Source organism: Protopterus annectens, chromosome 7.part0 (genome assembly GCF_019279795.1).
Source record: "Protopterus annectens isolate FY-2018-M chromosome 7.part0, PAN1.0, whole genome shotgun sequence".
Lineage (NCBI taxonomy): Eukaryota > Metazoa > Chordata > Ceratodontiformes > Protopteridae > Protopterus > Protopterus annectens.
In genome coordinates this window covers 1920503044-1920528293 of record NC_056739.1, presented here as the reverse complement: position 1 = coordinate 1920528293, position 25250 = coordinate 1920503044, and positions in this window count along the sequence as shown.

The window sequence follows — 25250 nt, the reverse complement described above, 5'->3', positions numbered from 1 at the left end:
CACAAACTCTGTGTGCCTACTATGTAATTCTGAGCAAGTCACTAAACTAAACAAGACTGTTCCCAAGTTGCCCCTAAAAATGTGCTTTGTATCACTGGGTGGCTTAGCAAGTTATCACATTTTAATGCAAATTACTAAAATCCAGCACTGACCTAGAATGAACTCACTAAGTAAAGAATAGCAGTCACAGCTATAGTTTGTACAAAACAGAGGTGCAGCCAGTGCTACTGTATGCTACAGAAACCTGAGCAGCAAAGGAAGATTCGATGAGGAAGCTAGAGGTGATTCATATGTGTATACTAGGCTGACAACTACAAAGCCCTTTTTAAGCCTAGCCATGCACCCAAAATTTCTGACAAGTTCTGGTACCTTTGATAAGTGTAAGCAGGGGCTTGTGAGGTAAAATATTTACAAGCAGGGGCCCAGGAGATTAACCATTTACTGGCTGTCTATGTCCATTAGAGACATAGGTGCCAAACCAGGGATGAATGTCCTGTTCCACATCCAATTGTCCAAGTTACACTTTAATTGGGTTATGGAAGAACTCGGCTTCACATGGATGGGGAGCCTGTTTCAGAGAAGGGGCAGCCAATGGGTAAACACATGTCTCTCCAGCAGGTTCTATTTATATCAAAGGCAAGGTTTAACTCTTTAGAATGGGAAATGCTGGTGCTGTTTGTTTTGTGGATATGCAGGAGGTACATCAGATTTGGGTCAGACAATGTCTTTTATTCCAGGCATTGATCTCCCCTCAACAGTCTGTAGGCGACAGAATGCAAGGATAGGCCTTGAGGCAGTCTGCACAGGACATGTTACTTATGCCCTTTATTCTTTTAGTGAGGAACCTCTGTGAACGTTCCAGTTGTTGGATATGCCATACCAAAGGGGGCATTGTAATATCAATGATAGGCCTGATTAATGCTGAATGCACTGGAACAATGACTGGATGGAGATGAAGTGCCTGAGATGGGTGGTAAGATGCACACTGTGGGACTGATAAAGAAATAATGACATCAGAGCAGAAGTCCAAGTAGCACCAATTGCAGAAAAGGTTAACGAGAACATAATATGGTGGTTTGGGCTCATGTGCAGGCAAGCCAAAAGCAATCTGGTGAAGAAGATGTGGGACAGACAGAAGGAAGGCAAGAGAAACCAAGAGCATCTAGCAAATAGATGGGTGGGATCTGTGAGAGAAACCTACAAGACAGAGTTATGACTGAAAAACAAGATAGGAGAAGTAGCATTGAATTGAGAGAGATGATGACACCTGCTGAGGCATCCTGGTACCATGTAGAAAAATGGGAAGAAAGTGTCACTGATGATGGTGATGATGATGATGTTGTAGCTTGTATTTGTGTGTCCAATAATATATTTTTGAAAGTTGTGTTTAGAGGTCTCAAAGTATGAGACAGATACAGACTTCTACACACAGGCATGCACAATCATTTCATAGCACCACTCTGGCATGTTATACTACATTGTTTTCATTGGGGTGGGTATATGACTTCCATTCTTATAGCTTCACTGAGTTGCCAAGTTATCAGAAATAGAAATCATATATTTACCACCAGAAAAGGAAATGTTTAACTCTGTTTACAAATATGGAATCTCCAAAACTCCCTTTGTTTTGCAAAATACAGAGCTGTAGGCAAATTCAATACAGAGTAGCACTGAAATATTTAAAGATATAGTGACAGTGATGGTAATGAATTTAGCTCAGAAGTCTGCTGAGATCCCAAAAAAATAGACTCTCATCCATCAGAAGTTTGTAGTTGAACATCTAGTGCTAAATCCATGAAAGTTTAATATAGGATTCTCAAATGAGGTTGAGATAAGTCATCTTAGATATAGGTATATCTAGTCATTCAATTCCATAGGCTGGCATGCTGCATTGCATACTTTCCACTTAGAGCAGATTTTGAACTTTTATTAAGTGTGGAGCATGAAACACATGTCCAGAACATATCTTTAGTTTTCTTTCCATCACAAGTAAAAATTCTACATATTTCACCAGACAAAACATCATATGTATCACTTCAAACATGGCACAATCAAGTCTCTGTGTTTTGAGATTTACAATGTGTTACAATCAAATTGTGCGCTAGAATTCCCTTGAAACTATTTCACTACCACAGCCAGAGTGAACCGTTATACTTGGTTTCAGTCTGGTATATGGCTTTTTCCTCAGGCTGACGACTGCAGCACAACACCAGACTATACTTTGATTTGTCACTCCAGAAAAAGAAATGTGTTGTCTCAGTGGAAGCTTGCAAGACAAGAATTCCCTGTACTAGCATAGGATATGTGCTGTAGTCAAGCTTAATACTGAGCCACACTGGCACCTTTAATGTCTGAAAGGTGGTCAGAGATGTATGTTGTACTTAAGCATCCTGTTCTCATTCTCAAATGTTTTACTAAAGTATTATTAGACTGAATTGGAATATGGCCTTTAATACATAGGTGCCAAATGTAGGATTCTGAAAGCATGTCCATATCACAGTCTGGTGTGTTATATTTATGTTTCCCTGAGGGGAAGATACATGACTTGCACTTTATTTAGAATGTAGCACATATTCAGAATATTTCTTTAAGGGTTTTTCATATGATCAGAAGTACAAATGTTATGTTTCTCACCAGACAAAGCAAAAGTGTCATGACCATAAACTTATCATCACCAAAATGTCATATGCCAGATGGAGGTAATGTGCTGACATCGAATTCAATAAGCCCTAAGTGGCATTGATATTTGTAAGGCAGTCTAAGTTGCATTTTGTGCCTCAGTGTCCTCTTTTCATTCCTGAAAGTTTTGGTTAAAAGGCTATTAAATAAAAAATGGTATATGGTGTTTTATATGAAGGCACCAAATGTAAGGATTCAAAGGTAATTCCCCACCGTAGTCTGGCATTATGCATTATCCTCAGTCTTTGCTAGCAGTGGGTATATCACCTCTGCTCAGTTTGCAAAACTTAACTATTTATCTAGCTAGCTAGTAACTACCTAAGCATATGTTTGCCTATTTATATGTCCAAAAGTAACTGTGTAACTGTCTATGCATATGATGCATACATAGCTGGAGGAACAAATAGATTTCCAATAATTATGATCCCCACAAATTTAGACTCATATGAAGTGAAGTACATCACATGAAAAAAAAAAAGTTGTATAGGTAACTTTATAGATGAAATCATCAACTAAGTGCATTCTGTAGCTCAGGTTTGAAATTATATTATTCTAACAATTTTGTAGGGTACAGCAAATGGTTTCTGAGACATGGTCTTAATTTCAGGCAAAACTTGCAGTTATATACAGCTATTTTTTCACTTTTTCCATTCACTTTATACAGCCGTATGTCTCACATTTTTTTGCAGGTTGACAAACTCAGAGCATATATCTTGAAGCAGTACAAAGCTACTTGCAGATAGGATCAAAATTAGACTGGCATGACCTTTTGAAACTGACAAACTGAAATGTTTCAAACCATTCAGTTGAAAACAAGTGTGGCTTTCAGTTCCCTTCAGAATAAGAAACAGAAACACTAGCAAAACACATGTGCAGTGCACTTATGAGTATATATCTCAAATAAATGCATATTCCTGTATAAAAAGTGATACATTTACATCTTTTGTATGTTATGGTCTCTAAATGAATTTAGAGGGAGATCACAGAAGACCAAAAAAAAAGCAGGAGTGCTGAATTATCTGCATCAGTCTTAACAAGGGAAGAAAAGGGTGGATGGCACACTGGGAAAGATACCCCCGGGATTCATGAAGCTTGCACCAGGTGCAGGCGTAGCGTCAGCGTTCTAACACCAAATATGGCCACCGAGTGATTCAAGTACAAGCTGTTTCCACGTGCACTACCTGCGTATGCTATGCCCGTACAACTCCCGAGTCCTGTATGCTAATTACCCCATGTGCAGCAGTGTAGCATGCAAATGAAGGTCTGTAGCTATTCAGGAAGTGGTGCAGGCATAGTGTAAGCATGCAGAAATGTAAACCGTAGAAAACGGTTTACATTTTTTGCAAACATGAAATCGGAGCCATGACAGCCGACCAAACACATGTATTATATTGGTAATATATGCCAATGGCTAAATATATAGCCATTGGCATAAAAAACATGTACAAAATATAAAATTAACATTTAATATATATATAGTCACACTATCGCGATGTGGAAGTGCGGGGCAGCGGTGCGCAAAGGGGATCACAAGGAATATATAAAAATATAGACTAAAACCACAATGAAACACATATCATGATTTCCCCATAATAGTCAATGGCAGGAATGCTACACCATACTATGGCGCAAGGGTTGCTAAGGGGCAGTGACAGTGTTATGCGCAGTAGCTAGGAATTAGTAGGCAATGCCATGCAAATGACAGGAGTAATGGTGAATTGCAGATTCCCCGCTGGTGTAAGGATGCAGCTTTCAGTGTAGCGTTACAACACCAATGTGTGCCCTTGAGATAAAGATGACATCAAGAGAGGGGTGTGTCGCCATTGCTGTAAGCACATTGGAGCATTGCTAAACCGGTTTGCCCCTAGCTAGGAAAAGCTGCAGGATAGGGGTGTGCCAAATTGGCTACAGCTATGCTTAGCTGAGAGTACACAAGGTAACCGAGTATGCACGTGAACGGAGATTAAAATGCACATAAACCCAGTAAATGGGTTTGCGCAGTGCACACTGCAGCTGAAACAGGAAGGATATAGGAAAAAAATAAGGAAATGCTGCAGCAGTGAAACTGGAGTACAAATGACTAATTAACACCTAGGAGTCTACATTGGGCCATTAACAACAGCTAACAAGGCTGCAAGCAGCCACCTGCAGAACAGGAAATGGGAGGGGCTGTACTGCAAAGAAAACAGTAAAGTGTCAAAGCAGAACAAAGCCGATTTGCAGTATATCAGCCACAAGGCACATTTTGCCATGACTGGGTAGGGAAAGTACAAAACAAGAAAGACAGCAGGTGGATGCATGCCTGATAGTAGGTGGGGATCCAGGTTTAAAAGTGAATTAAAGGGCAACAGATTAATCAAGGCAGACAAGTAGATCTCCACAGTAAAGGCCCCACACTTGCAGTACTCATTGCAAAACCCATAATTAAGACACGCTGCAGCTGGAATAGCTCATACACACCCGCTTCCATCAGCAGCATCCATAGTACAATAGTATAAAGTGTGAAAGCACCTCACACACATTTGTGTATTCCCATACACTCTGCACCATGGTGTATACAGACGGGGAACTTTTAGTATGTACATGTTAGGGGCTGCCATAGCTTTGATCCACCAGCATGTGTTGGAGACTGAAGGTGGTATGGAGGATGATGCACACGACCACCTCAGGTACCAGAGGAGGAGGAGAGTGTTCAGACCCAGGGTAACCTACCAGGGGCTACATGATCTGGAGATAGTAGAGCATTACAGGGTGGACAGGGGCATCCTACAGCAACTTGTGGAGCATTGCCGGCCACGCCTCAGAGCCAGAACAAACAGAGGGGAACCCATGCAAGAGGATACGAAGGTATGTGTAAGCCTGAGAATACTAGCTACAGGTACCTTTCAAAGACCAGCTGGGGATATCATGGGGATCTCACAGGCATCAGCATCCAGGGTACTACACCAGTTCCTGGATGCCATGTTACCACATGCCAATGAGCACATATACTTCCCCTGAATGCAGGAGGAGTTGGCCAGCAGTATGCATCTCTTCCACCATGTGGCAGAATACCCGAAGGTACTGGGTGCAATAGACTGCACGCAGATACACATTAAGTCACCACCCAGTGAGCAGGGTAGGCACTACATAAACCACAAGAGATACCCCTCCATCAATTGCCAGGTCATGTGCAATGCCCAGGGCATTATCATGGATGTGTGTGCTGGCAGCCCTGGAAGCTATCACAACTCCCGCATCTGGCATGCCTCACAACTGCATCAGTTATTTGCCAGGGGGGACATCCCAAGTGGCTACCTGGTGGGGGATACTGGCTATGCACTGGAACCGTAGATGATAACTCCCATCAGAAATGCACACACACCCATGCAGGAGCGCCATAATGAGGCACACGCACAAACCAGACTCATCATAGAACATGTGTTTGGGATGCTGAAATCACGGTTCCGTTGCTTGGACATATCTTCTGGAGCCTTGAAATACTCTCCAGGCACATGTGCCCATATCTTCATAGTGTGTGCCATGCTACACAATATGGTCCTGTGAAAACAGCTGCAGCAGGGACAGAATGGTGAAGGCCCTCACAACCCACCACCATTGCCAAGGGCCCCACGGGCACAGAGGTACTCAGACCATGAACACCCTGAGCCAGCCCCAATAGGTAGACGGAGGCGTGCCCAGTATGCCCATGCCTTGGCAAAGAGGGAATGTATAGCACACACACTAACAGTGTAGGCACCTAGGGACTGACACCTTTCTCCACCTGCACACACAGTAAACATGGATGGCACATACACAAGACTACCTGTTAATTGTCATGTATAGGCAGTCTACTGTGTGCATCCAACATAGGCATCCCTCAACTATTGCACACACAACTGCCATTGGCACAAGGTAAGTCAACACCTGAACAGTAAATTAAGCTACCAGCATATACAGATACCATATGTATAGATTCATAGGTAGGTACTTGGCCAACTGCCAGAGGCCATTCATAAGCCCAGCCAAAATGTGTTAGCTTTTTCCACCCCATTGATTCATTAACTATCCCTCTGTGGAGCAGAGCCAATGGTGGGATCCCTGGGGTGCATCTACTGTTCCCCATCCACTCTTTAAGGTTTCTCTTGCAGAGTGTTAGTGAGGGGCTCTGTATAATGTAGTTAGGGATGTTGTTTCAAAGAATGGGGAGTGTCTGTGACAGGAATCTGTCCCTCCAGCATCTTCCAGTTATTGCTGTGGCAAGGTTTAGCTCACTACAGTGTGTGGCTCACTGTGACATGGATTCCCATAGGTGGAGCATATCCATCAAGCCTGAGTTTGACATGGCTGTGTTGGCCAGTGGAGATCATCTCTGAGTAAACGAGATGCCACTGAGTAAAGCAGGAGTTTATTCAGTCTGGCTGAATAGACCATATGTTGGAGGCCAGTATTCCCTTGGCAAGGTACATTCGTGGACCTCCAAGCTGTTGGAAGTGTCTTCTGAGGTACATTCCACATGGGTTATTATACCCTATGATGGGACTGATGAGTGATGAGTAAAGGGGCACTATAACCCCAGTATGTCTAGATGGGAATCCTTTAGAAGGATGTTCTAACTACTGTGGAGATATGATTGTCAAAGGGGAGATCACTATCTACCTTAGTCCCCAGATACCCCATTACCTCATCCGTATTAAAGTGTCTGCCACTTATTTGTTAATATGTGGGTGCCAATTCCACAATGGAATGACCATGCATTTAGTGGCACTTGGCTGGAGGCTGTGACGTTGACACCCTGTGACGTTCTCTGTGAGGCCCCTTGAGGGATGCCTGTGTCAGCTGGGACTGGACTATCAATCATGGCTCCCAGTTCACAGTCTTTGCCAAACATGGTCTGCCATAGTCCACCTGTGTTTGCCTGTACCTCTGAGACATATATGCCAAACAGTAGGGCTCCCAGGACTGAGTCCTGTGGGACACCAGTCGTGACTGGTCAAGAGTTGGACCTGTAGACCGCTAGTCATACCATGTGGGTTCTGTGTGTAAGCCCGTTGGTAACCCAACCTGTGATGTATGGGTGTGTGTACAGGCTAGTGTGTTTATCAATAATACCTGAGTGGGGCATGATGTCAAAAGCCTTGACGAGATCCAGGTAGTATGTGTGAAACACCTCCCCCATCATCTAATGTCTTGGTGACTGTATGTAAGACATGAAACAGGTTCAGTAGGCATGAATTACACTCAGCCAAGCTGATCTGGGTTGGGTCACATGTTTGGAGGTTACTAATGTCTTTGTTAATGAGTGCCATGAGGATGTGAACCATAGCATTGCAGACCAGGCTAGTCAGGCTTATGGGCTGGTAGTTACCATGGTCAGTTGTGATTCCACCTTGATGGAGTGAAATAACCATTGCCATGTGCCATTGTATGGGCATGTAGCCTGTGGAGAGGCTGAGGTAGGAAAGTTTAATTAGGTGGGGGGGTCAGGTTGTCTTGTACAGTTTGCAAGATGCAGTCTGGGACAACATCTGCCTCCACTGATGCTGTGTTCTGCTGTTAAAGAGGGCCATTTCCACCTGTGTGTCTCTGATATGTGGGATACTGTACCTTTCGGGTAGTGTTGTGGGCTCTTTAGGGGGTGAAGCATGCACTGAATGTATCTGCAAGGATGTTGGCGATATCAGTAGGGTCAGCATATTTTGTGCTATATTTCACCGGCACAGTGCAAATCTGTGTGTCACCACTTAGATCCTTCACATAGCCAAAGAAGGCTTTGTGGGTATCTTTCAAATCCTTGTGTATTCTCCTGCTAATGTTAGCCTTGGATGATGTCATGAGGGACCTACGTATCATACTAATAGTGGTCACAGATATCTGCCCTTCGTGGGATTTGCTGTTTGTCTGGAACACTGTCTTACTTCTGTAGTATAGCCTGTTTATTGCAGAGGTCCACCAGACTGGTGTCCTTGTCTAAGAGGAGTGAGTCTTGGTTTACCAGTGATGGCACGATCCATACATCCGTGTAGGTGCTTATAGACTGCATTTGTAAATCTGTCTGTATCTTGAGCAGTGTCTCCCCTTAGCATGAGGGCTGTGAAACCCCACATCCCTGTCACTAGTAGTGTAAATTTAGCTGTAGGAAAGCTATACACTGTGGTATCCATGGGCAGGGGAGATGCTTGGGTGTGAAAACAGTGAATAGTTCATGGTCAGATCTAACCAGTGACCGGTTAACCTCCTCTGTGGTGCACCTGTTGCCCATGTTGGTGATGACCACTTCTAGTAGTTTCCACTCCATGTTAGGGAGGTTACCACCTGATACAGGGCATATGAGGTGATAAATTCCAGGAAGCGGTGGGCCTGGAAGTGAGTACTGGAGTAAGTTTCCCAGATAATGGTATGGTAGTTGACATCGACCAATGCCAGGGTGTGCATTAGGACTGTCATGTTCTCCACTGTCTCCAGGTAGGTGGAGTGGTGGTCCTGGGTCATGGAGGGTGATCCGTAGCAGGCCACAGTTTACATTGCAGTTGTTGCTGATGTTAGCTGCACATGGATGATCTCAGAGGTATCATGCTGCCCCACTAACCTGGACGTGTAGGTATCCCTGATGAATATGGATACAGCCCCTCCATGTCTGTGTCAGTCCATGTTCTGTGGCTGAAATATGTGGTATGGGTTGTAGTCTGGTAGTGCTGGTGTGCTCTAAAGAGCCTTAAGACAGATCTCAGTTACTGCAAAGATGTTGATGTTGTCCATCCTGAGGAGTGCTATGAGTGCATGCATGTTGTAATCACAACCCCTGGTGTTGAGTAGCATAACCCTCATTGAATCTGCTATTGTGCCATTTACAGAGCTGGTATTCACCTTTGAGACTCTCCTAAATAAGGCACCATGGGGCGCCAATAGCCTTGGCCAGTATTCCAAAGCCTAAGGCTGACACATAGGCCGGTATGGTATCGTTGCATGCATGTTCCCCATCTGTGCTTGTTTTTCATCTCTCCTGTAAGTAACCTACTGGTAAGCAATAGAAAGCCTTAAACTTATACAAGTCTTCTACCTTCCAAGATAGGCTTTTGGAGTGACTAAGTATCAGTGTTCTGTATGTTCTTGCTGTATTTAACTGTTTCCTGACTACATGGTGATTTCTCACTGTATATTGTGATCTGAAGACCTGTTTATTCACATATCATGGCTGTGATGGCCTGCACTTTAGAGGTTCACAGATAGCCTACTACCTATCTGCCCAAGGGCAATTAGAAGCATAGCTACAGTGTGTTGGCTTTCCCTGCACCATTGATGAAGTAACTGAGCCTCTGTCAGGCATAGCCAATGAAGCAATTCCAGGCAGAGTTGCTGGAAGCTATTGAAGACTGGGGTTGTGGAGGGTGATAGGGGCACTTAGTGATCTAAAGAGGGCATGTTAATGTGACAATTCAACACCATTCAATTCCCCCAACAGGTCTCGCAGCTATCAAACAGAACAGGCTCCCCCACCCCCTAGCTGTATGGCTCTGGGACACATGATTCCAGGGGTGTATATTCTGTTACCCATTCACACAAGAAGGTTTCCCTTGAAGTGTGTCAGTGAGGGGCTATGCCTAATGTAGTTAGGAATGTAATGTATTGTCTCACAGTACATTTGCTATATGTTGTTATTTCAAGAGTATGTGAAGCTCAGTAAGTGTGGGGGTCTCCACCTTTTGCTTAGCCTAGCTTACACATAGAAATCATCTAAATAGGAAATAGGCAGAAGCAACTTTAATGTCAACAGTGTAATGGTTACAGGGATGTTTATCATTTTATATATATATATATATATATATATATATATATGTGGGTCTACTTTAGTTGACCGAAATGCCAGTTCACCGACACGCAGAAGACCGAGACCAAACGACCGAAAATGAAGGTGATCGACAAGGTGAAATCCCGACAGCTGAAAGACCGACATGGGCAACGTGTGAGCGCGACTCGGTAAGTGTGCGATAGTGAGGGATTTAGGGTTAGGAAGTGGACAGGTAAGTGTGCGATAGTGAGGGATTTAGGGTTAGGGTGTGGGAAAGGTGAGTGTGCGGTAGTGTCGGACTTAGGGTTCGGGTAAGGTAAGTGTGTGATAGTGACGGACTGTAGTTTAGGGGCGGGTTAAGTGAGTTAGGGTTAGGGTGCGGGTAGGGTGAGTGTGCGATAGTGATGGGCTTTATGTTTTAGGGTGGGTTAAGTGAGTTAGGGTTAGGGTGCAGGTAGGATAAGTGTGCGATAGTGACGGACTTTAGGTTTAGGGGTGGGTTAAGTGAGTTAGGGTTAGGGTGCGGGTAGGGTAAGTGTGTGGTAGAGTCGGACCTTAGGGTTAGGGTTTGGGTTAAGGTTAGTGGATATGTAATTGTGTGTAATGTGTAGTTTACATTTTGTGTGTCGGTGTAATGGTGTTCAGTTTTGTGAGTTGTCGGTATTGTGTGTTTTCGGTTGTTTGGTCTCAGTGTTTTGCGTGTGAACTATATATATATATATATATATATATATATATATACACACATACATACATGTCTGTAGATAGCATCCAGTGTTCATATCTGAGTATAACATGGACCATAGCAATCACACATTCCGCCCCCCTCCCCCAAACAATATGAACATAACATATGAAGAGTATATGCCAATACACTATTACAAATATGTTCTATGGACACAGTCACCAACACAACTGCAATGACTGCAAATATCCATGACAGAAATACACAGACAGCTTTCATTTTGCAAAACTTTATTACATTCCGATGTATTGCCAAAAGGATTCAAGGACTAACAGTACCTGCATGCTATACAGGAACCATTTAACAGTGCCTTAATGAATCAGCCTGCAATTACCATAGAATTAGTCCTCTAAGTGATAGGTGTTCACATATGGAAAGAACACCCACACACATATAGATGTTGTATAAAAGGGGTTCCTGCACACCTGCATGTGCTATGTACACCCACCAACATCTACCCCACAACCAAAATAATTACATCAATACATACTGTCATACCATAACCAATTATTCAACTACTGTACAACATCTGCTGAAACCTTAACATACCTGGACACAGACACACTAACATGGCCCTATGTGAAATAGTTGCTGTTATACAATTAAACAGCTGCTGATGTAACAGGGTTTGTATGAACTAATCCCGTTTCAGAGGGTTGAAAGGTTCGTACACCAGGAAGTGTTACCGAGTACTGATTATCAGCACAGTATGATACACAGTAACACCAAACTAAATATGTCTGGTAAGCACACTGTAAAAACCCTATCATTATATGCATAGCTATGTAGCCTTGAGCTGGTCAAACAACCTGGCCAGACTGAAACATATGCAGAAGTATTAGGTACAGACAAAGCCTGCAGAAGTAGCAATGTTAAGAAATATAACAGCAGTACTCACATTTAGACCAAATCCTCTAGGCATTACACACAATATATTACCGTTTGTCTCCATACAGCTGTTGCAATAGATTCCAAACAACACTTACACGCTGTCTTCCTCACAAGTAAGGCAAAGGGACAATGCCCAAGTGGAGTATTCAATTATACTCCACTGTAGCCATGGTATTGGCTAAGACAGTAGCAGCACAGCTGATGTGCATGTAATTAGCTACTTAGGAACACCAATTGGTTATCAGGATAGCATATGTTACTGATCTGTAACTATAAAAGGTTGCCTTGTCACACATTCAGACCATCTGTATCTACCTGTAGGACAGTACAAAACACTGAAAGACGAACCGAAAACAAGTATTATATTAGTCAAATCCAACTCCAATTACTAAGAAGGTATGTATAACATGTAGTATGTCTGTGTATGTAGTACCTGTTCTGTAGGAATTACAGTGTAATCAATGCATATAGTGGAAATAGCTATCTTGTAGTGATGTATTGTTGAGCAGTAGTAACGCTCGTAGTATTCTATGTGTGTACTGCTGTAGGTCACAAGGCAAACCCTGCATATGCCACATGGGATGATATGGGCCTGGAACCCACCAAGTCACTTCCAGCCACTGCCAGTGTCAGGATTGGTCCAACAAGTATGTGCTATAACAGGGGATAGTATATGTCAATATATTGTAAGAGTCGACATATGTATGGGTGTATAAGTAAGATGAACATGTTAAAGGTGGGATTACCGTGCAAATATGGTGTGCATTGTGGGATATTGTGCCAATAACTGTGTAATGTACAGTATATTAGGCAGATCTGTATTATATTCTACATAGCAGTTCTGTTATGTTATGCAAACAGTAGTTATGTCTATTGGCAATTACAATACTCAGTAACAGGATACATATCATTTGTATTCATCTGACAGTTTAGCAGCATGATAGCAAAGATAATTGGAAGAGTCAGGTAACTATCCATGCACATACCACACATGTAATATCCACCTCTCTAGTATCATTTGCAAGCAATTACAGCTGTGCACGTGTACATGTTATGCAAATGTGTAGTGACCCTTGTTACAGGGCTGGACCTCTCTAGTATCGTTTGCAAGCAATAAGAGCTGTGCATGTGTACATGTTATGTAAATGTGTAGTGACCCTTGTTACAGGGCTGGACCTCTCTAATGTCATTTGCAAGCAATAACAGCTGTGCATGTGTACATGTTATGCAAATGTGTAGTGACCCTTGTTACAGGGCTGGTCCTCTCTAGTATCCTTTGCAAGAAATAGCAGCTGTGCATGTGTACATGTTATGCAAATGTGTAGTGACCCTTGTTACAGGGCTGGACCTCTCTAATGTCATTTGCAAGCAATAACAGCTGTGCATGTGTACATGCTATGCAAATGTGTAGTGACCCTTGTTACAGGGCTGGTCCTCTCTAGTATCATTTGCAAGAAATAACAGCTGTGCATGTGTACATGTTATGCAAATGTGTAGTGACCCTTGTTACAGGGCTGGACCTCTCTAGTATTGTTTGCAAGCAATAAGAGCTGTGCATGTGTACATGTTATGCAAATGTGTAGTGACCCTTGTTACAGGGCTGGTCCTCTCTAGTACCATTTGCAAGCAATAAGAGCTGTGCATGTGTACATGTTATGCAAATGTGTAGTGACCCTTGTTACAGGGCTGGATCTCTCTAGTATCGTTTGCAAGCAATAACAGCTGTGCATGTGTACATGTTATGCAAATGTGTAGTGACCCTTGTTACAGGGCTGGACCTCTCTAGTATCATTTGCAAGCAATAACAGCTGTGCATGTGTACATGTTATGCAAATGTGTAGTGACCCTTGTTACAGGGTTGGACCATTCTAGTATTGTTTGCAAGCAATAACAGCTGTGCATGTGTATATGTTATGCAAATGTGTTGTGACCCTTGTTACAGGGCTTGACCTCTCTAGTATTGTTTGCAAGCAATAACAGCTGTGCATGTGTACATGTTATGCAAATGTGTAGTGACCCTTGTTACAGGGCTGGACCTCTCTAGTATTGTTTGCAAGCAATAACAGCTGTGCATGTGTTCATGTTATGCAAATGTGTAGTGACCCTTGTTACAGGGCTGGAACTCTCTAGTATCATTTGCAAGCAATAAGCAATGTGTAGTGACGCTTCTTACAGGGCTGGAACTCTCTAGTATCGTTTGCAAGCAATAACAGCTGTGGATGTATACATGTTATTCAAATGTGTAGTGACCCTTGTTACAGGACTGGACCTCTCTAGTATCGTTTGCAAGCAATAACAGCTGTGCATGTGTACATGTTATGCAAATGTGTAGTGACCCTTTGTTACAGGGCTGGTCCTCTCTAGTATCGTTTGCAAGCAATAACAGCTGTGCATGAGTACATGTTATGCAAATGTGTAGTGACCCTTGTTACAGGGCTGGACCTCTCTAGTATCATTTGCAAGCAATAATAGCTGTGCATGTGTACATGTTATGCAAATGTGTAGTGACCTTTGTTACAGGGCTTGACCTCTATAGTATCGTTTGCAAGCAATAACAGCTGAGCATGTGTACATGTTATTCAAAAGTGTAGTGACCCTTATTACAGGGCTGGGCCAAATGGCTATGTGCACACTTACATAGAGCTGATATTGAGAGTAGAGACACACTGGTTGAACTACCAGGTTTGTGTAGCCCAACCTCTCATTGCCAACTTAACAGCCACTTGCACATACTGTATGTAAGGTAGTACACAGCACTGGTAATGAAACAGGTTGCATATCATCTTTAACTCCAGTGTAACATCTGCAGTAGGAGTGTAAGATGTAGGAGACAGCTATCCATGTGTAATATCTGCTTCATAGGTGATGGCATACACTATCTGATTATATCCTAGCATACACTATCTGATTATATCCTGATCATGTTGATAGTGGCATCAGAGTCTATTGATACATGACTCTGTTTGGAGAGTGGGTGTCTGTGCCCAACAGAGCTCATGGTCCTGGTGGATATGTGAGTATATACCCAGAGAAGGAAGCAGACATGTAGACACTTGCATCATCTGTAATCAACTAACATGATGTGATGTGCTCCTCAGAGGAGGATTGCTGCTAAAGGTAGCTACAACGTTTCCATAATAGCCAGTGTTGTCACGTCCATAACACAAGTATTTACATGTGAGCATCACTGTCTAAAACATATTCATAAGAAATACCTAAACTAAATACAGTACTTGGTACTTGTAGTACTGAATGCTCATACAGGCATGTCCACTAGTCAGCTACTGGTGTTTACTAATGTCATCTTTGTGTATGTGGCCATCCTGGGGGAATGTAATCTCTATGCCATGTACACTGCCAAAGCCACCTAACACCATGCCCCACACATTGTTTGGGATGCAGCTACAGGGGTAAGCTGGAAGGCAGCCCAGTCTACAGACATGACTGGACTGGACAGTCATGAGGTGTAGGTTAACACATGCATCTCATCAACACAACCAACACATACCCTTACCAGAACACAGTAAGGACACCCACACACACTACCAGAAATCACACACATTCACAGACGCTTCTACGTATCTGGCCAAACAAGTGACCCGCCAAGCTGGAAGAGACAGACACCGAAATACACAAACTGTATGACATATTTTGCATAATTGTGCCACACCTCAGAACACATGGCTGGAAACATGCCCAACAGTACTCATGTTTGAATGCAAACTCTAGCACTATGTTACACACCAACCTATATGAGGGCATACATACTGTCAGCTGCCTGTCTGCCATGATTAGCCACATACCCATACACTCAGACAACCTTTTGAACTATAACATGGCTCTGGCATATTCCATGTTGTTATGCAGGACCTGTGATGCAGTAGCCTGGACTGCATGGAAACACATGTAGGAACTGTCAGGTCTTGTAGCCCATGCAAGTATGTCCCAAGGCCTGGGTAGCATTCTGCCATTGGCCAGAATGATACTGCAGTACAGGGACAAAAGGATTGTATTCCACAATTGTCTAGTGTAGTGGTGCAAGTCAAAGGGTATCCAGTATATGTCTGTCTGGGATAACATGGTTGACAGACCATGATGCTTTGCCAGACAGGTCCTGCACCTGTCACCCCTGGGAATCTGGATACTGCCTAGGTCTCATGCTTCCGCTATAGTGCCTTCATCATGCACAGTAAAAGTGAAGGTCCCCTGCTGTTACAGGGACAGCCAAGCAATAAACTGCGGGTCTCGCTACACAATGATACATGTCAGAAACACTATATGGACACACATATGTCAATCCCTAACATGGAGAACATATCTGTGCAGTGGCTGGGACATGTTTCAATGCTCCGGAGAGCACACCTGCATGACCATGTTATAACACATACCTCACCTCTTGCCCATTATCGTTTATTGGAACACACAGGCCACAGGTGTGTCCATATTCCTGAAGGATATGTACACCCCTATGCTAGTTGCACTTGCATAACTTCAGATGCATTATGCTGAGCAACTACCTTTGTTCCAAAGTGGAATTCAAATTGCACCTTGCGACAGATCACCCACCAGGCCGTGGATTTCCCAACTGTCATAATGTGCTGTAATGGGGAAGATTAGGTCTGAGAAAGAACCATAATAATGGCTACTCTCAACTATTCCATTATGAACTGGGAAGACTCCTCATGTACTAACACCTGCGCTCAATGCATGTTGGATTCCATCGACCCCAATGACCTGGATCACAGTAGTCACACAAACAGGGCTAACAGTATGCTACATATAGTCAGTCTCCAATGCCAATGATATGTTTCCTAAGAACATAGTGGTGACTGTCATGGCACCCATGCAGATGGACAATGCATGTGCAAATGCTGAATCCTACACAAATGAACCTTAAGCAGTCACATATGTGCAGTGATTGTGCCACTGAAACAGAAACAGAATTCAACCCAACACAAACAAGAAGGCAAACTGGTGGTACCGTGCTTTAAACTGTACCACAGAAGGTAGTAACTGTTGCAAGAGTGAACGCATATGAGTGTAGGTGATCCCTGGTCAGTTTCAGTAAGATGCAGATACACCATATAAAACCACACAAAGCTGCTGTGAAACTAATCAGCCACATATTATGAGGCCAGGCACAGAGCATTCTATAGCTGTGTCATTAATCATAATGGCAACAACAAGACCTGCCAACAGCACTATGCCATTGGAAGTACTGCACCTAAAGAAATAGCACCCATTCATCCAGATAGGGAGAACCTAAACCCACTCCCACCCCCCCAAGAGGTACACTTAGTAATATAGCCATGTACACTACAGGCCCCCTGTAATAACAACTATGCAGGTACAAGCTGCACTCTCTAAAGCCATACATACAGCTTTCATGGGACCTGTCAACATCCCAAGGTGTATCCTACACAAATGTAAGAATAATCAGCTATCCACATACACATCATGTTCAATCATAGCTCCATGTCAGGCTGTGCACACACTGAATGGTGCACAGCAAGTTATCACACCCCACAAAGGGGGAGACACCATTGATAATGGGAAATAGTGCACAACTACCCTGCTGAGTCTGATCTGTAAGGCCATGAACCGTGATCAATGTATTTGATGTACTCGGTACAGATGTAGATGACAGTAGGGTTGATTCACACTGCATATCTTGACCTTGCCAGATTGTAGGACACCAACACCCATACTGTGTTCCAGCTACACTCAGTAAACTAGGTGTATATTCCTATGTCACAGGAGTGGTTGGCAACTGGACTGCTGGCAGAACCAACACTACAGAAGGTGTCTAACTAATACACGCACATCAAACCAGTGCCAGCCACAGTAATACAGGGTTCATTCCTGGTACTCCCCTGCTTTGTTATCTATACCACACAGACTAACACAGAAGGCATCAGCCTATCAATGTTTGCAAATTACTATGAACAAGGAGCAATAGTTCACTCAATGTGTGCTGTGTTCAACATACAGAAGGGCCTTGGTGTGTCAGATGTGTGGTGTGTGATGTATGGCCACAATCTGACAGCTAAGTATTGCATTGTCATCCCCTATGTTACAAACCCTGTACCCATGAACTACCACTTAGGCAGTGGTCAACATAATGGCAACTGTGTGCATGGGATGCAGCTGGACAGTACTCTTTCCTTTGATAGTTACTTCACCACACCAGACAGGTAGTGGTATGTGGCACCCCTAATCATGACAGGGTGCCATCCAGGAATATAGAGATAATTGCTCAGCCATACTCAACACCCATGTGACCCATAATAGATCACATATTTCCTTTAAAGTTTATTGCCCATGTGTAGATGGCCTACACTGCCCTTCCCAATCCCTATATGCACTATGTAGCATGCAGCCTACCCTGAATAAAGCCATGTCCAACCCAGAGGTGTTGGACATGCTGCATTTAACACATCCTGATCCCAAGTAAACACATACTTCATGGACATCCACCTTTCTAGTACAAGGATCACAACCTGCCTGACAGATCTCTGTCCCATACACTTAACATACTCTTGCCATACTATGCATCCCTGTCCAGTGAAGCTGCACATCGCTCCTCTCTGTGACATGGTGTGATAACCACATGCCAAATATATCAGTAACCCTGTGGATCAGTTCTGTGGCACTGCTTGAACTGGCCACTGAAACTTACCTGTCTGTTGCCTACAGCTAGGTAACCTGTCTGCCTAGGCTCATAAATGGCCCAGGGCATATAGCCTACTAGATCACTATGACCATACATGCTAATGTCGATATCCAACCCTGCAAATACCATCAGGCTAGCTATTGTCCCATGTGTTACACATGTGTAACACAGGCAATACATGGCAGGATGCTACACAGCTGTGCAGTGCCATGTAGATGTATATGGCAAAACACATACATGCTTGCAAGTCTGCAGGGTCACAGGCCATGTCTCTAACAGCTATGTATGACTATATATGTGACATATACACAGCATTAAGGTTGATTGCATTAATATGAACACATCCAGGCATGTGCTGATAGGTAAAGACACCAGTACAGGCAAACAGACATGCCCACGTCAAGACAACATCCACATGGTGTATGAGCAATGTCATCACATGACACTCACATATATGGCAATAACATCACATCACCAGTAAGTGTCAAATGTGTGTGACTTATACATGTCAGTGGTGTTAGTGTCATGTAGATTTGCAAAGACGTATTTGTAATCTTAATAAATGTGATACACATGTATGTTCAGCTGCACTTCTGTACTTCTCTGTGAGTTACTGTGACCTGTCTCCATCATTATGTCTTCCAGGTATGCCATGTAGCAGGCTGCCAGCATACAGCCGCTTGGAGGATGAGGTCCTCATCCCATACAACACTCTTCAGCCATGTGCCACAGGATGCACAGCAGTGGGCTGCCCTGTGGGAGGAACTCTGCAGGAGGTTAAATGATGTTGGCAGTCACAATCGTACCTATCAGAAGATGCGCTGATACTACACTGACCTCATAAGACAGGCGAAACAGCATGCTAATGCAATCGCCAGGGAACAAGGTGCAACAGGTGGGGGGCCACTCACCCAGCTCCCATTCACATGTACTGAGGAGCTACTGGCCAACCTGGGGACACCTGCAGACCTCCGTCCACAAGCTTTAGCTGGTATTGTGAAGGTGGGTGTCTCTCAACCACCGAGCCTGGAGTTGCCTGGTAAGACATCACTGCACATATAACACAACTATATTTCACATAGTTACATGTGTTACTGTACAATATGTAATGTAACATCATATGCAAGGCATGTATGCACACATGCCACATACTATAGTCTGCTATTCTATGTATGCACAGATGTGCATACTCCATAGTATAGTGTATTGTACTGGCTTATGTGCTAACATGGACATTGCACCCTGTAGCTATCACACAGGTGTGGATAATGATCTTACTGCTGTGACACTCCTGTTTAGGTACCTTTGGCATTTTGCAGCGACAGAAGCCTGTGTCAGGTGAGATTGTTATTATTTACCAGGCTTGATAATGCATGGAACATATTAATTGCATGCTATCTGCCATAACACACATACACATAATGTATGGTGGTCCTGTTAATAGACACTGGTCAGACCTGCAATGCATCACAGTGGTTACCCATGTGAAACAATTGAAGACTATATGAAACACCTACACTAAACCTTCCAAACTGTCATTGCCAGATGTGTGCATAACAGTGAATACAATGGTGGAGGTGTGTTTCACTGTAGGGGCAGGTACTACATATCAGCATTATACATGTTGGGAATACGAACAGTACTGTACAGAGAGCATATGTGTGCACACACTCTAAATGTGTTGGAGCTGGAGTATGACCAGCCCACAGGATACACCCTTGTGGATTATACCCTTGCTATGAATGTCACACAATGTCATGTGCTATTTGACATGTCCATGACATGTAGTGGGCTGACTGCAACACTGCTCAACTATCCTGCAAAACATGTCTCACATCCCATACATGCCACCCTTTGTCTGCATAACCCTGTCCTCAGTGGAGCATATGACATCTATGGGTGTATGTCATATGGGATAACACTGACATGTGAAATAAGATGGCCATCACAACCACTGGATAGAACATGTGTACACATGGCTGTGGAGGATGGCCAGAGACATGAAGCAACACACACGGTAGAAGTGATGTACATGTGTGTACACCCTGTTGTGCATTGGCTCAACACAATACAACTATGGCCTTTGTGTAATGGTGATATTGCAGACGTGAAACACTAAACATCATACAGGCCTGTGCACAGCTTGTGTAGGCATAACATGAAACCACCACATAACATGTCTTGAACATCTTGATTGTGTCACGACATGAAAGCATTCACCTATACAGTATCCAAATACATACATGTGTTACACGACATTCATATACAACCACATCAGGCCACAGATACAGTACATTCACCTTGCTGGTGTCAGACATCACTGTCATGCCTGCTCCTCATGTGTGTGAGGTACACAGATGGCATGTGGGACAAAGAGTACTGTTAAGTTAGCCATGTGTGGGCATAGTTGCCAGTCATCAGTAATATGGTTGCAGATGTGCAAGGGTATCATCCGTATACCCTTCTGTGACCTGGGTCACACATTCCAAATTAGGGTTTAGTGTGTATACACCTCAGTGACGTGGGTCACATTCTGCATTAGATATGTATTGTATGTGAACATAGTCATGGCTATAAACTGTGTCAGTAGCTCACACTGTATAGTAATTGTGAAGCCACATGATGCCCTGCAATGGCTATGGACATCAGCTCAATGTGCAGTATGTCACTGCATATTTGTAGGGCAGATAGACAACATTGCATTAGCTGAAGGCCCATGTTAGTATAACACGTCACTGCATTGGGACAGCATTACCGTACTGTAGATTGGAAAGGACACCATTGTGTTACACATGTATGCATGTCATTCAACATGTCAGTAGAAGACATGTCATACTACATGTGATGGGCAAGATGATATGCCACACAGCAGGCCAATGTACTGTAAACCTGTGCTGGTCTGTGGCAATATTGCAAAGTAGGGACAGCCATGTCAAACATGTATGTACAGCCACATGCACAATGTCTAGACTCAGCTCAGGGGTAGGCGGAATAATTTTGAACAGACATGCACTGCTTTGGGAGAGATATGCAAGCTAGGGCTCAGGCAAACATAGTATGCAGTCGGCATACCCTACTACTCATCTCCTCACACATAGGTGCGGTTGCCAACACAAAGCATCAGTGGCAGTTGTACAAAGGTCAGCGATGGTCTGTTAACATGTGGTGTATGTTGCACACATCATGGCAGTGTGGTGCAATGGTGCAAAGTGCATGCAATTGCAGGTATGGGGCATACTAACACACAAATGGGGCAATACAGGTATGTATGCTAACCACCACTATAATTGTGTAAGGTACATGTCGTCTGCTATAACACATGCATGCTGTTTTGTGCAACTCAGGGATGTATGATAACTACCACTATAATTGTTTAAGCTGCAACTATAATTGTCTAAGCTGAATGCCATCTGCCATATCATCTGCATGTAGCGTGTGTGTGTGTGTGTGTGTGTGTGTGTGTGTGTGTGTGTGTGTGTGTGTGTGTGTGTGTGTGTGTGTGTGTGTGTGTGTGCCTGTGTGTCTCTATGTGTGTGTCTCTGTCTGTCTCTGTGTGTGTCTGGTATAACTTGTAATGTACAGTTCTTGTCTTCCCCTCACAGGTGTTGATGAAGGTGTGTTGCCCTCCTGTGGTCCACCTGATGTTAGTGCCCCCACAGACTCTAGCAGTAATGATGTTAGTATGACTGAGGCACAGGCAGGGTTGTCAGAGGCTGAATCTGTGCCATTGGTTGCCATTCCACCTGTCTCCCCCTGATCCTCACACACAGTTCCCCTTCCTACACATACCTCATCACCACTGGCCATAGAGGAAGGACATTTGGCAGGTGGCAGCATGGAACAGGGAAGTGTGGAGACTATGGAAGGTGTGCCTGCACACCATGATCCCAGTCAACTGACTGGTGATGTCTCACACAGGCATGTGCCCAGCGCTGCTCGTAGGAGGACCACTGACCAACATGCCCCTGCGAGACAAAGCATATCAGCTGAAGTCACCAGACGCATGTTTCGGGCTGTAATGGAGCCACAGACTTGTGCTGAATGGCACAACAGAGAAGGTCTGAGGCTTCAGAGGGCTGCTGTCTGTTCATTAACTGACAACATCCAGGCACTTGCAAATGCTCACCATCATCTTGCAGATGTTTTGGATAGACGATTGGGAGACATGGTGGGAGTCCTTGACCATGGCATGTCAATCCTCAAGCATGGAATGTCTGTGCTGGAACATCTGGTGGGAGTGAGGCATCAGGCACACGGATGTAGGTCAGCTGCATCACCTGTTGAAGGTCTACGTGAACATGCTACTGCACATGCTCGCTCCCATTGTGGCAGTAGCAGCAGCAGTGCAGCTGGTGCTGTGCTATCCCCACCAGGACACAGCAGGCCACATGCACGTAGTCCTGGACAGTCCCAACAGGGACACAATTACAGTGGACATATGTCATCATACAGTACCCAATCTGGACCTCTGCCTGGTAGTGCACGTGCAACCCCTGGCAGGCACAGGTCACGTGGCAGTGGCCAGACACCGTGTACTGTACAACCTGCCTTGTACAGTCTGCAGCTGTCAATAATACCCCTGTGTAGACCAGCCACATGCCAGACCTGTGTGCATGCATACACACACACCAGAAACAAATGTAGGGCACTCCAACACACACACGCATAACATCCACACATGCCCAATGATATCACAGGCCCTAACACACACACACATGATGTCATCCAATGGTGCAGCCTAGGCCTCTGGCATACATTATCACCCTGTGTATACGATGATGTCTGTGAAGCATCCCTGTCATCCACATCATCGGTGCAGGGACATGCTCATATGGTCTGATGCACAGGGTGAACATACTAGGTAGACAATTGTAGATTAATATTGTTGAGTAGTGTTGACAGGCAGCAGATGTACCATGTATTACAGTTTTAGAATACATTTTGTACATTTAACAGTATGTATCATGTGTAACAACACTAACAGCATGTTGGTCTTGACGTTCTGCCTTCCTCTTTCAGGTGTAGTTGCATGTGCCGGGGGATGCCGGTGCATGCAAGTTAGTGTCCCATATGTATATGTTGACTACCCACAGGTCAGTATGACAATACCTGAATGCACTTTGTAGCTTCCACATCACAGTTATATTCTCCCATGTTTCAATTATGTTTACTGTTCTAATGATCCAAGAGCATGATAGCTGTGTAGTAAGCTACTGTGTTCAGAGCCATCACATCTACACTGGGTGACACCACAGGTATAGTTACCTAGAGCAGTGAGGAGGTAAAAGAGTGGTATGGTGGATGACAAGGGTAAAGGCCATTGGAAATTGTGACTTCTCATTGGGAAGCAGTAACACCCACTGTCATGACAGCATGCAAACACAGACACACCCACACACTCAGGGATTCACAGACACAGTAACACACACTCTGACATACACACACAGTTGTCAGTGTTCGGATGACAACCCCCGTCTATGTGCATATCATCATTATAGTACTACACAATTACAAGACGCGCCACAGAGATTGCACATGTACAGGTAGTCGGAATGGCCCACAATCGAGGACATTGACAGGGATACTACAGTGCAGTGAGTGTATGTGGGGATCAGGGTCCATCAGTTGGTTATTTAACAACAGGTCACACCCCAGGGTGCACATGTTAACAGGCTGTTAGAATGCCCATCTACGATTGATGATATCAACAGGGATGCTAGATTGCATTGAGTGGATTGGGAGGGGGCATTAACATTTCACTATGGTAAAATACAGCCTTATTCCAGGGACCGGACAGCCATACATACACACACACACACACGCACACACACACACACACACACACACACACACACACACACACACACACACACACACACACACACACACACACACACACTGTGGCATTCACAAAGATATACACCTATGTCACACACATACAGACACTTTACATTTGTGAGGTTCAACCACCTGCCTATGCCTTTCTTTCTACACTTCACTCTGTACTGGTGTACTGGTGTCAACAACAGTGTTCAGGAGACTGAAAACATGTGGGATGTATTCCCAACCATACGTGACATATATGGACACACACACACACACATGTGCCAGTACTGTGAATCAAATACCTGCCTATCTCATGATAGGTATTACAGAAGTACAGCACTATCACATTCACTACAAAGCTTACTGACTCTTTCCTTTGCTAGCTGTGCTGATATATGCACACTATATGCACAGGGGAGGTATTACTGTTACAGGTGTCATGAGGTTTGACTTCAGTGTCACTCTTACTGCATTGTACATTGTCTGTCTTCCACTTCAATTAACAAAACCTGACCTTAGCAGTTACACAGGTTATTGTAGGAATGGTTGTAACACACCAGTGAGCTGTTCTCAGTAATCATTCATCTGCAAAGAAGCCTCACCACTTAGTAGTCATGTCCAAACATCTGTCCATACCTCATGTATGACTTACTGTACTTAGAGCATAT